Source organism: Peromyscus maniculatus, chromosome 15, assembly GCF_049852395.1.
Source record: "Peromyscus maniculatus bairdii isolate BWxNUB_F1_BW_parent chromosome 15, HU_Pman_BW_mat_3.1, whole genome shotgun sequence".
In the NCBI taxonomy this organism is placed as follows: Eukaryota; Metazoa; Chordata; class Mammalia; order Rodentia; family Cricetidae; genus Peromyscus; species Peromyscus maniculatus.
Window position 1 is genome coordinate 82,728,522 of NC_134866.1, and position 14,610 is coordinate 82,743,131.

Genomic DNA, 14,610 nt, shown 5'->3' on the forward strand with positions numbered 1-14,610 from the left:
ATCTTTCAAGTTATAAGCCATTTAAGTAGATCAGTGGCAGTGGATAGGTTAATAGTTGTCTGGAGTGGGAAAGTTGATCTCAAAGGTCACTAGGAGATTTGGGGGTGGTTATGGAATAGTCCTGGTCTAGTCTTCCTTTGTTCATACATACACATACACACACACACACACACACACACACACACACACACACACTCATATATATATGAGACAGTATCTCTCTATTACATAACTCTCTGGCTGTCCTGGAGCTCCTCACTATGTGGACCAGGCTAGCCTTGAACACACAGAGATCCACATGCTTCTGCCTCCCAAGTGCTGGGATTAAAGGCGTGCACTATTATGCCCAGCCTGAATAGTCCTATATTTTAACCAGAGTGATAATTTGTTAAAACTCAACAAATCATATACTTCTTTTGTACTTATATAACATTTTTAATAATTTTATATACAGTGGTGTTTTGCTTACTTGTATGTCTATGTGAGAGTGTTGGATCCCCTGGAACTGGACAGTTGTGAGCTGCCATGTTGGTGCTGGGAATTGAACCTGGGTCCTCCGCATAGCAGCCGCTCTTAACAGCGGAGCCATCTCTCCAGCCTCCAAATTTTATACTTACGATGGCACACTTTATTACATGTCAATTTTATTTAAGTAATATGCTAACATTTTAAAACATAAAACATACAAGAAAAATTGGACTCAGATATAAGAGATATGTGTCAATTAGTTGGGCTCTCCCAGAAAAAAAAAAGAAAAGAAAACCTGGACTCATTATATAGCCCAGACTGGTCTTAAACTCTGGGTCCTCCTGCCCCATCCTCCGGGTCCTCCTGCCCCATCCTGCCAAATGCTGGGATTACTAGTGTGTGTCACTAGGTCTGAAAGCAGTTTTTGTTTTTTGGTTTTTTGAGACAGGGTTTCTCAGGGTAGCTTTGGCTGAAAGCAGTTTTTTAAAAATAGGATGTGTTTTTAAACAGCATCAGTGGTGGCATATACCTTTGATCCCACCACTCAGGAGGCAGAGGCAGGAAGATCTCTGTGAGTTCGAGGCCAGCATCGTCTACAAAGAGAGTTCCAGGAGGTCAGGGCTGCTACATAGAGAAACCCTGTCTTGAAAAACCAACCATCCTCCACACCCCCCCCCCACAAAAAAAAAAAGAAAAAAAAACCACAAAGGAAAACCCCAAGTGTCATCACAGTCAGCAGGGCGTGCTGGCTTTCTGTGGTCTAAGTGCTCTCTCCTCAGACTGTGTCGTTCTCACAAACACCCTGCAGCAAGACAATGCTATTATGGTTAGCAATGGACAAGAGCTGGAGATGGGTCTTTGGAGCCTCCTGCCTAGTGACAAGTCTTCCACTGTTGTGTGTCATGGAATCCGCAGTTTACAGAGCTTCCACAACTCGTAGAACCGAAAATACAAATCTAAAGCAGTTATGTAGAGAAACACAGAAAGGAGATTGCTAGCTTCATTCCTTTTCAATTTTTTTAAATTAAAAAAATTGTTTTTAAAGATTTATCACATATGCAGTGTTCTGCATGTAGGAATGCCTGCCTGCCAGAAGAGGGCACCAGATCTCATTACAGATGGCTGTGAACTACCATGTGGTGGCTGGGAATTGAACTCAGGTCCTCTGGAAGAGCAGCCAGTGCTCTTAACTGCTGAGCCCTCTCTCTAGGCTTTTTGGGTGTTTTTTTGTTTGCTTGTTTGTTTGTTTTCTGAGACAGTGTTTCTCTGTGTAGCTTTGAAGACTGTCCTGGAACTCGCTCTATAGACCAGGCTGGCCTCAAACTCACAGAGATCCGCCTGCCTCTGCCTCCTGAGTGCTGGGATTAAAGGCGTGCGCCACCACCGCCCTGTGCTTTTTCAGTTTTTTGGAAGTCACAACCCCTTTATAAAAAAAGGCATGGTTATTTCCTTTAAAAGGACATCTGGGGGATGGATCTGCAGCTCCGTCAGCAGACTGCTTACATAGCATGCAGAAGGCCCTGGGTTGGACTCCCAGCAAGCCTTCCACGAACCTGGTGGGGTGGTACAGGACACCACCACACCAAGAGGTACAGGCACGGGGATTAGAAGTTTAAAGTCTGGGCTGGAGAGGTGACTCAGTGGTTAAGAGCACTGGCTGTTCTTCCAGAGGACCCGGGTTCAGTTCCCAGCGCCCACATAACAACTGTTTGTAACTCTAAGATCTGACACCCTCACACAGACTTACATGCAAGTAAAACAAAAATAAATAAATAAATTACTAAAAAAAAGGTTTAAGGTCGTCCTCTGACACACACAAGTTGGAGGCCAGCTTGAGATACATGAAACCTTGTGCATTTTTGTTTGTTTCTTTGTTTGGTTTCTTTGAGACAGGGTTTCTCTGTGTAGTTTTGGTGCCTGTCCTGGATCTCGCTGTGTAGACCAGGCTGGCCTCGAACTCATAGAGATCTGTCTGGCTCTGCCTTCTGAGTGCTGGGACTAAAGGCGTGCACTACCACCACCCAGCTTGTTTTGTTTTTTAATCTAGTTTAACATTCTTGTCAGGGTAGATAGGGAATTATTTATTGAACCGAAGAATAATGTCTTGGGAGGCTACATCTACCCCTGCTGTAGAATCCTGCTTGATAAATGCAATCTTGGGCCTTCACTAAGAATGACGGTTACTGGTAGAACATTTGCCTAGAAGGTTCAATCCTCAGAGAGGGGGAAAAAAAGGAGGGGCCATGGTGAACAGCAACAAAGAACAAAGACAGAATTGGTCAACACAGAGGGAAAGGAAGTCTCTGAGAGAGTAAATTGTAGATAACCATAGAGTTAGACAAGGGTTTTATTTTGTTTTGTTTTTGTTTTCTGAGGCAGGATCCTGTTACACAGTCTAGGCTGACTTCAAATTTACCATGTGTTTCACACTGGCCTCAAACTTGCAATCCTCCTGATTCTACTTCTTAGTGCTACATCAGTACATCAAGTATGCATCAGCACATCCAGTGCATCAACACAACACATCCAGTGTGCATCAGCACATCAACACAACATATCCAGTGTGCATCAACACATCCATTGTGCATCAGCACATCCAGTGTATCAACACAACACATCCAGTGTGCATCAACACAACACATCCAGTGTGCATCAGCACATCAGTGTGCATCAGCACATCCAGTGTATCAACACAACACATCCAGTGTGCATCAGCACATCCAGTTTAAGGTTTTTTTTGTGATTTCTGTTTTCTGAGATGTGTTCTAGATTTCTATGTACCCCAGCCTGACCTTGAACTTGTGGTCTTCTTGCCTCTTCTCTGGAGTGCTGGAATTGAAATCATTCATTGCTATATCAGGCAAGATTCTTTTCTTTTCTTTCTTTCTTTTTTTTTTTTTTTTTTTGGTTTTTCGAAACAGGGTTTCTCTGTGTAGCTTTGCGCCTTTCCTGGAACTCACTTGGTAGCCCAGGCTGGCCTCGAACTCACAGAGATCCGCCTGCCTCTGCCTCCCAAGCGCTGGGATTAAAGGCATGCGCCACCACCGCCCGGCGATTCTTTTCTTTTTAAGATAGGGTCTTCCTATGCAGATCTGGCTGGCCTGGGTACTCATTATGTAGCTCAGGTGGCCTTAAACTTTTGGCAAAACTCCTCGCTCTGCCTTCTGAGTTTGGGGTTATAGGTCAGTACCACCATGCCCAGCCCAAGAACATCGGTTAATGTACCACATACATTCATGAGTTGTCTTGCCATTCAAGGCTGACTATAATGAGTTTTCCTATCCTCCGGTATGTTATTGTTTTGGTGGGGGTTTTGTTTTGTTGTGATGAGGGGAATTGAACCCAAAGTGTTGTACATGAAGGGCAAAGCCTTTGCCACTAAGCTACATCCCTCTCCAGTGCCCCTGCCTCCCCAGACAGGGTTTCTTTGTTTACTCTGGTCATCCTGGAACTCGCTCTGTAGACCAGGCTGCCTTGAACTCAGAGATGTGTCTGCCTCTGCCTCCTGAGTGCTGGGACTAAAGGTGTGCGCCACCACCTCCTGGCTCTAATGTTTTTTTTTTTTTTCTAAATGTAACTTTGATAGGTATTGGCTGTGTAGTATTCAAATGTGATAGGAAAAAAATCAAACTTTACTCTGGGGACACTTTACTTCTTAGAATTATGTGGTGGAATAATCTCTTTGTATGCTGCAAAGATGCATCTTTGCCAAGGCGCCTTCTGATTGGTTTAATAAAGATATGAATGGCCAATAGTAAGGCAGGAAGAGGTTAGGCAGAACTTTTGGGTGGAGAGAGAAAGGGAGATGAATCTAGGTGTGGGAGAGACGCTAGAGCAGAAACAGAAGGTGCAAGATGGAAGAGAGGTAAAAAGCCACGAGGCAAATTGTAGATTAATATAAATGGGTTATAAGAGCTAGTGGGGGGGGGGGCTGGAGAGATGGCTCAGAGGTTAAGAGCACTGACTGTTCTTCCAGAGGTCCTGAGTTCAATTCCCAGCAACCACATGATGGCTCACAACCATCTGTAATGAGATCTGGTGCCCTCTTCTGGCCTGCAGTCATACATACTATATACATAATTAATAAGTCTGTGTCGGGTTTTTGTTTTTTTTTTTTTTATATGTAGCTTTGCATCTTTCCTGGAACTCCCTTTGGAGACCAGGCTGGCCTTGAACTCACAGAGATCTGCCTGGCTCTGCCTCCCGAGGGCTGGGATTAAAAGCGTGCGCCAACACCGCCCCGGTGTTCTAGTGAATTTAGTATGTTTGATACTAATTGGGGAACCAGCAGGAAGTGGAGTAAGAAAGTGCCGCCTCGGGAGTCTGAGCCCAAATTCGTAACTGCCGATCTCTGATCCTGATCGAGTCATTGCCTCCAAAATGAGTTTAGGTATAATGATTGGTCAGGGTCATTTGGAGCACCATGGATATATGTGAGATCAACTACAGTAGTCAAGTACATAATTTGAATGTGAGTATTAAGTGAACTTGGTGGTATATGACCTGCCAGTATTCAATAACCTGAGGAAGAGGGCTTGCTTAAATGCATGCATTTGAGACCAAAATGAGCAATATAGTGAGATTGCATCCCACCCTCCCACCTCACTCTCCCACCCCCAAGCACAAAGGAAGGATCTGTACACCAGTTTACCTCCTTACTGAGTAAGGAGGTTACATGTAATTTTTTTTTTTTCTGAGACAGGGTCTCTCTGTGTAGCTTTGGCTGTCCTGGAACTCACTCTGTAGAACAGGCTAGCCTTGAATTCATAGAGATCCACCTGCCTCTGCCTTCCAAGTACTGGCTTTGATTTTTTTTTTCTTTTTGTTTTTTGAGACAGGGTTTCTCTGTGTAGCTTTGGTGCCTGTCCTGGATCTCACTCTGTAGATCAGGTTGGCCTCGAACTCACAGAGATCTGCCTGCCTCTGCCTCACGAGTGCTGGGATTAAAGGTGTGTGCCACCACCGCCCGGCGATTTTTTTTTTCTTTCAGAATATGAAACTTCTATTTCTGTATCAGTGTTCTGCAAAGTGTGTTCCATGGAACACTTCTCCATACTATTGGTATTTCTAGAAATAAAAGGGTTCTTGGGATTTCACTGAGAAATGTTTTCCTATTCTAAACACACATGACTTGCCCAAAGAACACAGGGGGCCGTGGGTTTAGCCAGAGCTAGAAAACATCTGGCTCCCTGTCCAGTCCTCTGGACACTTGGGAAAGGACACAGCATGGATCAACTGCCAGCCATCTTTTTGTTTTTCACTAAAATAACTCTGAAAAATAGTGACCTGCTAATTACTAACTCCAATAATCGGCCTCACCCCGCGCCTCTCCATGTCTGCAGGAAGGCCACCAGGGCATCTCAACCCAGCCAGAAAGCAGCTCCTCTTTTGCCATGAGGGCCACCTTCTGCCGTTGAAGGCTCTTTTTCCTTCCTCCGGTTCCTTCTGTATAGCTTACCTTCTACTTTTCCCCCCTTAAACACACATTTCCAGCTCAATACTCGGCCTGTGACTCAAATACAGCTCAAAGCAAGTTTATTATCGTCCCTACCCCCAATCCAGGTCTCTCCTGGAGTCCTCTACTTTCTCAAATGTGTCGACCATGTTCCAAAACCCTCAGGTAAAAACTTTGGAATATGTTGTCCCCTCTTTTTCTCTCTGATTCTCAAATGCCTTCAATTGTTAAGTCTTCAAGACGCAACGAAATCTACACAAATCCTACCTTTTGCACTTTAATTTCCTGGTTAAATTTCTGATTACTTCTGGGCTAAACTGACAAAGCCATCCTACACATCGCTGCTGAGTCAATACTTTCGAAACCGATCCAACCATGTCCCTTTCTGGCCCTAAGACATTCTGTGGTATCCACTAGTTTAAAAAGTGTCTCATTTGCTCACACCCTAATAGATGCTCCAAAACATTTGTTGAAGGGAACTGAGAGAGGACAGGTTCCAACGGGGGAAACGTAGGCCAGCAGGATCTGCCCCTACAAGCCTGACAACTGCTTTAGCAAACAAGTTGATCAAACAGCTACCTACTTCCTGTTCTGCTTGGGGGAAAAAGCTAACGCAAGCCCTCCTTAGCGAGACACGGCCCGCTTCACTTTGCTGTGGGCTTTTTATGCTAACCTTTAACTTTAGAATAATTTTAGATTTATAATAAGTTGCAAAGACTTAAACCTATACACCCTCCACTCAAATTCCTCTCAAGTTAGCACTCGGGTACATTTATCAAAAATTGAGACCAAAACACTGGTGCAGGTTACTAACTACACCACAGACTTCCGTGATTTCCTGTTTTTCTCGGTTCCTTTTTTTTTTTTTTTTTTTTGTTTCAGGATCGAAAACAGGATATTGCATAGCACTCGGTTTGCTGGCTGTATGGAAAAAGGAGCCAGTTTGCTACTCTGAACACCACCTGCAGTTTCCACTAGTGCGCGGCCGGGCTCCCGACCCTCCCCAGCGCGGGTGCCCAGGGTCCTGGCCTGAAGAGGACACCCTGCGCATCCGTCCCAAGGACCGAACCTTCAGCCCCTTCCTTCAATGGCTCACCCCGCACTGCCGCGCGTCCTCAGGCCACGTGACTGCGCGACCACCGCCAGGGACCGGGAGGGGTCCCCGGGTCCAGGTGGGCCAGCGGCGCGCCACTCCTCCTCCCGAGCCCAGTGGCCGTGCCTCCGTGCAACCGGATGTTAGCTGCCCTCCTCCGACTTCGGCTCCAAAGCCGGATGGACAAATAAAAGCCCGAGATTTAGAGCGGGACTAGGACACGGGGAGCGTTTAATACACGCAAACTTAAATGGTCCCAACTTTGGGACTTTAGGAACCGCCTAAGAGAACAAACGGGCCCGAGGTGAGGTTCCCGGGGAGAGGCAGACCTGGGAGCGCAGCTTTTCTGTAGTTGGGAGCCCCAGTTAGAAACCCAGAAGGCAGCTTGGGCGGCTGGGAGTGCTGGGTGAAGGCTCGGCAGGGGGGAAATGCCTGCAGAGCGCCGAGCTGGTGGCAGGACACGTTCGTTTCCTGTCACAGGCGCTTCCATCCCACCTGCCGGACCAACTTCAGTACCGTGTTAAAATGATCGGGTACTAATTCTCAGCGCCTACACCGGACCAACTTCAGTACCGTGTTAAAATGATCGCGTACTAATTCTCAGCGCCTACACCTCCTAATTACTGAAGGCTTTGCGGTGGCCAAACACTTTCCTAAGCTTAAAGATTGTTGGTTAACTATGCCGCCGGGAAAGAGCGCTGGACGCTGCTGTCACGAGGCATGGTTACCTTTGTAGAGCTTTATTGAGAGACAGAGAGACAGAGACAGAGAAAGAGAGAGGAGAAAGGGAGAGACCCCGCAGAGGACAGAGGGAATGGGGGGGGGGTTACAGAAAGAGGGGGCACGCCTGCTTTTTAGGCTGGGACGCCGTCGCAGGCTGATGACATGATAAGGACAGAAACCTTACATCCCAGACTTTCGCTTATTATAAAAAAAAAAAAAAAAAGCAGGTAGATGGGAATAGGGGCGTCAGCGTTTCTCTCAAAAACTGCTTCCAGCTGACTGTTGGACATAGGTTGGCTCTTGGGAGAATGGGGAAGGGGAGCCTTCCCAGGTAGACAGGCGTTGTGGGATGCTGTCTGCCATCCGTTTGTTCTGGAGACACGTATCCCTCTTGGCTGTGGCTGGGAACCTTCTGTCTGACAAGATGCTGGTGACAGAAAAAAGCTTAGAGAGAAAAGAATCATTATTATTTTATGTTGACATTTATCTGAGGTAGATCCGGCCAGTCCAGATGGATTTTGAAACATGTTAAGCCTTATCCGAGACAGATTATTTTAAGGCATCTGTTTCCTTTACTAGTTTGGCATCCACGAGACGGGTGATCAATTGTTAAAAGCATCTCACAGTAATAGATGTTTACATTAAAGGCTTTTTGTAGTGCCCAGACACTTTTGGGTCTGGGGGTGTAAATACCTTTTAGCTGTTACAGTTTCTTACTTGATGATCTCTGGACTCCCAGTTTGTGGTGGTCCTGTACCATTAACTGAACAGTGAGTTAGAACAGGGAACTGGAAAGAGAAAAGCTTGTGGTGCATGAGAACTTATTTTTTTGAATTAGGGACAAGGCAAAGATCAGGGCCCTATCTGTGTGCATGTGAGAAACACAGGCAGTGGATCTGGAGTGAGACAATGAAATGAAAGCTCCTATCTTAGCTGGAAATCTTTTTTTATTAACTAACTCTGAAAGTGCAATTAAATCTGGTGAGGTGGTAATCTGGTGTCCTCTGTACCCGACAATAAGGGAGAGGTGACATCCCAAAACTCCCAGGACTGAGTCAATGGCTCTGGTGTCCAGAAGGACAGAAATGGATCGCTTCCCTGCTGTGTTCTGGGTTCCCTGCCATGTCTGTAGCCAAGCCTAGGTCTGCTGGAGGTCTTAGCTTAATGTTCCCATGTGTCTTGGCGCCTGGGCGCAGTCAGCTGACTGGTTGTCTTTCTAGGCAGCACTTTCAACAAGGCTGTTGATGGCCTGGCAGGGCATTCGCTAGCCCGTGGCCTTTTTCCTCATTTAAAACATGGACCCAACAGCTTTCTGGAGTCAGCGAGTGCCAGCACTTGGCAATTTTGTTTTTGTGTTTTTATCTCTTCCCTGGCACACCTTAAATACTACAGATGACTCTTTTGCCTGTGGGGTCAGGAGCCTTGCTCTCCAGATATTTAAGTTTTAGTTGGGGAGGTCTGGGAAACAAGAGACGGATTTTACTCTGTGTCCTAAATTATTATTATTATTATTATTATTATTATTATTATTATTATTTTGATGGTTGCTGGCTTAAGGACAGCTTTTGGAAGATCTGCCAGGAGGCAGACCATAAACTGGTCCTTTTGGAAGACTTGCCTGAGGCTATAAGTTGATTTTTGGCTTAAGAGCCATCCTGACTATTGTAAACTTACGTGTATGGATCCTAGCCATTACCAGACCTGTCTGTGCCTCTCCAGGCAGCTTGAGAATGAGTGGGTGGAGTTAAGGTTCCTTAGAAGCCGCCCAAGCCCGCTCATTTTAGCCCGCTCACTGCGCTCATTTTAGCCCGCTCACTGCGGGCGGAAGTCAGAAAAGGTTGCACGTGGCAGAGGCAGAAATGGGGAGGGAGAAGGGTTCAGAGCTTTGGCAGAAAGCTTGGGGATAAAGTGACTTTTATTTGCACTTTCGCTGGCAGAAGTTCCTGCAATGCTGTTATGAGGACAGATTGACTGGTACCCACCCCTACCCGCCAAGGTAAGTGATAAATGTATCCGCCCCTTTGTCCCATGGCTGTAGCCGAGAGAATCCTTACCAAGATTACTCTGGTTTGGAAAACAGAGATCAGATCTTTCTCTTGCAGTTATAAACCTCTCGTTTCTTCTCCAGAGCCCGTCGGCATTGTCCTTAGATATGAGGAAACCCCGACTGAGAATTGAGTTTATCTCAGGAGACCTTCTAGGCGATTGCATGGGACCTTTCCCATATACCCCATGCGTTCGCCTGGTTTCTGTTCTTGGTTCCATTGCCTGAACAGAAACTGGTGAACTTCTTCTAGGGGTGGCTGTGCGAATTCAGAGCTCTCTCTCTCTCTCTCTCTCTCTCTCTCTTTTAAAAATAAGACTGCCTGGCATAGTAAAAATATGCTATCATTCAGGTGTTTATGATATGATGAGTAGAAATCTGTAAACTTATGTCCACCAGAGAGAACTGATTAACTCAAACTAAGAGATTAGGAGTCCTGAAACTTGTGTGGGGGACATGCCTGGTGTCAGCCTCTAGACTTCATAAACACACATGTACCTGCATGCACATTTTCTAATGTGAGGCCTCTGTAAGACCCCTACTTTATTCTCCAGAGAGGAAGATGCTTAGGCAAGGATATCTTAATATACACAGGCCCAGACCAGATGGTGATATCAGCCCCAGGGACTTGAAAATACAAAGTCGGGATGTTTGACCATGTTTGTCTCAACTCTGGAGGCAGCTCAGAAAAGTCCTGACAAAGCAGCTGGACAGACGAAAAATAAAGATAACATATAGGCCTGGGAAAATGGAACCAATACTAATTAGGGGAGAAGGGATCGGGGAGGGACTGTGGGGGATTGTGGGTTTTGCCTTTAAAAGCCAGCTTGACAGAGAAAGAGGAACTCCTCCCTGCCTCGGTGTGACAGGTGGCAGAGGAAGAGTCCCTGCCTGGCTTGTATCTCGCTTGCAATAAACGTTGCTGTTGCAGTCTGGACACCCTCTGTCTTCGGTGGTCTCTCTGGGGGTCGTGATATGGGCAGAACATTTGGGGGCTCGTGAATGGGACATAAAAGAGACCCTAACTAAATTAGCCTTGGAGACTGGCGGTGATTGGGTGACTCTCCTCCCCTAGAGTAAGGAACTCCCCCTAAAAACTAGGATTAACCCCTTTTGAGATCATGTATGGGCAGCCACCCCTTCTCATACCTAGCTTTGAAACAGAGCTGGTGATACAGACGGAGGATGTGGACCTCATTAAGAGTTTAAAGCTTTTGTCCCAAATACAAGAGGGCATATGGCCCCAATTCCGGGCCATCTATTCATCCTCCTCTTCTCCCAAGCCCCATAGCTACCAGCCCGGGGACTGGGTCCTGATCCGCAGACACCAATGCAGGACCTTGGAGCCAAGATGGAAAGTGCCCTATGTTATCCTGACCACACCCACCGCTCTCCAGGTGGACCGCCTTGCAGCCTGGATCCACCACTCCCACGCCCGACTGGCAGACCCTTTCGCCCTTCCAGAGGACGCCAGGACGAGACCTGGGAGGCCTCTGAAACACCCCTCCAACCCGCTAAAGCTCAAGCTCCAACGCCAAAGAACATGAAGCCCGTCCTGCTTCTGCTGCTTCTGCTCGTGAAAGCTTCCCACGGGGCAGGTCACTCCAACAACCCTCATGCGCCATGGAACCAGACCTGGCTGGTAGTCAACGCGGAAACTGGCGTCATTGCCAATTCCAGCTCCTCGATCGGAGAACATAAGGACCCCTGGTTCCCGGACTTGTATGTGGACCTTTGTGATCTGGTAGGAGAGGAGGCGTGGGACCCATCAGACCAGGAACCTTTTCCCGGGTACGGGTGTGCTTCTCCTGGCCAGAGAAAGAGAACTAGGGAGCAACATTTTTATGTATGCCCTGGACATTTCAGGAGCCGGGACCAAGTTAAAAAATGTGGGGGCCCAGGGTCAGTCTATTGTGCCGCGTGGGATTGCGTAAGCACGGGGTATATTTGGTGGGAGGCCCCGATAAAAACTGATTTGATTACTGTGGGCCGGGGGGACAGAAGTATGCTAGGAACAGGGAAATGTCAACAAAATAGCAGATAGGTAGACTGCGGCCCTTGTTATGATAAGGAACGCTTCCCCAATCATCCATGGGCAACCCCTGGAGGTCGCTGCAACTCCCTGATAATTAGGTTTACTGAAAAAGGAAAAAAAGCCAACTGGACCGCTGGGAAAACGTGGGGGTTGCGGCTATACCGTTCGGGGTATGACCCTAAACTTACTTTCACCATCCGGCGCACTCTGTCCCCAGTAAAAACCTCAGTGGGGCCCAACATAGTACTGAACCCCCAACCAAAGCGCATTGTGCCAGGGGACACAGCACTGCCACTGAATCTGACCATACCACTATGAAGCCCAGCCACATAGAGTCCCTGCTGTTCTCCCTGTTCCAAAAATCCTTTCTGCTTCTTAATGCCACTAGGGCCCAATTTAACAGCCTCTCGTTGGCTCTGCTATGATACACAACCGCCTCCTTAACACTCCAACAGGTGGAGGGCCAAGGCTTATGCATAGGACAAGTTCCACTGGAATATCAGGTCCACTGCAATGGTACTGAGCCACTTGGGAACCAGACGACACCTGGTGGGCGTGTTCCTCTGGGCTGACTCCATGTGCACACCTCACGTCCTTAATAAGACCCGGGGGTTTTGTCTATGAGTCAGACTCGTGCCCCGGCTGATACATCTCACACCGAGGAAGACCTGCCTGACCTAATGGAGCCTATCAGCCCCGGCCGCTGTCAGAGAGAACCAGTTACAGCCCCCACTCTATCTGTGCTACTGGGGACTAGCTTAGTGAGACTGGGGACCGGGGCTGCGTCCCTGATCGCTCCACAGCAGCGTTACTCCAGCCTCCGCCTTTCCCTCGAGGAGGACAGAGAGACACTAGAAAACTCCATCTCACACCCCCAGGACTCCTTATCCTCCCCGGCAGAGGTGGTCACACAAAACAGGAGAAGGCGAGATCTTATTTTCCTGAAGGGAAAAAAGGTTATGTGCCGCCCTAGGTGAGGAATGCTGTTTCTATGGAGACCACTCAGGAGAATCAGTGGCCAGAGTAGAGGAGGGCTGGCAAAACAAAAAGGAGAACATGAAGCCAACCAAAGCTGGTTCTGGAGTTGGTACTCCACATCCCCCGGCTTGCTACTCTGGTCTCATCCCTCAAAGGGCCCGTAATACTCTTATTAGTGGCCATCGCCTTCGGATGTCATAAATAAACTGCTCCGATATATGAGGGAACGACTAGGTACGGGCCAGCTTATGGTACAGAGAGGGTATACACCACTAAATACCACCGAATTCAAGTTATATGCTGACCCTAGGGAAGATGGGAAAGAGTCCCATGAGTAGGAGCTAGTTAGGGGCCCATGACTGAACCCCATTAGGATCAAAGAAAGGGAGGACTATGAGGCCTCTGTAAGACCCCTACTCTATTCTCCAGAGAGGAAAAAGCTTAGGCAAGGATATCTTAATATTCTGGACACCCTCTGTCTTCGGTGGTCTCTCTGGGGGTCGTGATCTGGGCAGAACACTGTAAATGCATATGCATCTATATCACACACAAATCTTTTAACAAATGTGGCCTGTACACTCTATCTTTTGTGGGGTGCTGATGATTGTATGTAGTGGCCCTGTGGTGGTTTGGATGAGAATGGCCCCCCATGAGCTCCTTTATTTGAGTGTTTGGTTCCTCCTTGGTGGAACTACTACGTTTTGGGAAGGGTTAGGAGGTGTGGCCTTGTTGGAGGTGTGTCACTGGGGGATGGGCTTTTAAGGTTTCAAAAGCCCAAACCAGGCCAGGTATCTCTCTGCCTCCTGCTTGTGGGTCACATGTGAGCTCTCTGCTACTGCTCAAGTGCCATGCCATGCCTGCCTGCCGCCATGCTCCCTGCCGTGATGGTCACAGGCTCACCCTCTGAAACCGAGCAAAGCTCCTAATCGGATGCTTTCTTGTATAAGTTGCCTCGGTCACCATGTCTCACAGCAATGGACCGGTGACTAAGACAGGCTTTGTCTATCTATACATATGCCATCACTGAGCCACACCCCCAGACCAACTGTATATTTGTCATCAAATTTTAAAACCTGAATCTTCCTCCCCCTTCCGTCCCCCAGCTGAGGACCGAACCCAGGGCCTTGCACTTCGCCCTACCACTGAGCTAAACCCCCAACCCCTAAAACCTGAATCTTAAGATGATAAAATTTATCTAAAAGACAATTGAGAGGTCTGTGTTTTCTTTTTGTTTTGTCTTGTTTTTTCGAGACAGGGTTTCTCTGTGTAGCCCTGGCTGTCCTGGAACTCACTCTGTAGATTAGGCTGGCCTTGAACTCACAGAGATCTGCCTGTCTCTGCCTCCCGAATGCTGGGATTAAAAGTGTGTGCCACCACTGCCTGGCAAGAGGTCTGTATTTTCTAAAATGATATAATCCTCACATAATAAAAAAAAATACAGACCAATGTGTGCGATGTGTTATTTTGTGTATGTGTGTGCACATGAAAGCCAGAGGACCACCTTGGACATTCCTGAGACACCAAAGCCTGGAGCTCATGAAGTAGGCTCGGCGGGGCCAGAGAGCCCCAGGCAACCAGGAGTCTCAGCCTCTCCAGCACTGGGATTAGATGGACGTGCCACCGCACCAGCTTTTTAAAAATGTGGGTTCTGGGAATCAAATTCTTGTCCTTGCAAACACTCATTTCCTCAACCCTATTACTGTGTGTGTGTGTGTGTGTGTGTGTGTGTGTGTGTGTAAGAGACAAGGTTTCTCTCTGTGTGTGTGTGTGTGTGTGTGTGTGTGTGTAAGAGACAAGGTTTCTCTGTGTAGCCC

General features: G+C 47.4%; 1 protein-coding gene and 1 long non-coding RNA gene across 6 annotated transcripts in view; one reads left to right on the forward strand and one right to left on the reverse strand.

The window, feature by feature from the left end:
- Ccdc125 (coiled-coil domain containing 125) overlaps positions 1–7,162 on the reverse strand; it is a 37,249-nt gene extending 30,087 nt beyond the window's left edge. For all 5 annotated transcript variants that reach the window (XM_042261741.2, XM_042261738.2, XM_042261737.2 and 2 more), the window contains exon 1: positions 7,020–7,162. The gene's annotated coding sequence lies outside the window, so the exon portion shown is untranslated. The remainder of the gene's footprint in view (positions 1–7,019) is intronic.
- Positions 7,163–9,565: 2,403 nt separating this feature from the next.
- Positions 9,566–14,246, forward strand: LOC121822847 (uncharacterized). The gene is made up of 2 exons (XR_006064127.2): positions 9,566–9,735; positions 11,067–14,246. It is a non-coding gene; the product is annotated as an uncharacterized LOC121822847 (long non-coding RNA).
- Positions 14,247–14,610: the final 364 nt, after the last annotated feature.